The 417-nt window shown below is 36.0% G+C and overlaps 1 protein-coding gene across 2 annotated transcripts in view; it reads right to left on the bottom strand.

Moving 5' to 3' along the window:
• Positions 1-417, bottom strand: part of hsd17b8 (hydroxysteroid (17-beta) dehydrogenase 8) — a 6041-nt gene that overhangs the window by 3291 nt on the left and 2333 nt on the right. The gene's annotated exons all lie outside the window — the stretch shown is intronic.

The raw sequence follows: 417 nt of genomic DNA on the forward strand, positions 1-417 counted from the left end.
GCTTCTCTGGTGAACAACAACATAACAAAATAATTACAGATGATACAGATAAACAGGTTAGAACAGAACAGAACTGTATATCCATCCATCCATGAATCTGTTCGTCCTATTCAGCTGTTATCTTAAATATATATTAAACCCTCATGTGTTGGACAGACACTGTGGAAAACAGCAATGCATGTTGAAAATAAATAAAACATTGATAAATAAATTCAAATGTAACTTAAAAACTTAAGCACAAAAAATTATAATTATATCAAGACTAAAGTTCAGCAAAGTAGATCCAACAGAATAAAATCATGTTGTGTAGGTTTGACCACTGGCTGCTCTGTGTTTTCTGGGTTAAGTAAAGAGTGGACAGGCAGGGGGGAAACCTGATGGCCCAGTGGTCGAGGCGTATCCCACATGTGCACAAAT

This window comes from Seriola lalandi, unplaced genomic scaffold (assembly GCF_002814215.2).
Source record: "Seriola lalandi dorsalis isolate HSWRI2012SDOR001 ecotype SW California unplaced genomic scaffold, Sedor1 jcf7180002054538, whole genome shotgun sequence".
Taxonomy (NCBI): Eukaryota; Metazoa; Chordata; class Actinopteri; order Carangiformes; family Carangidae; genus Seriola; species Seriola lalandi.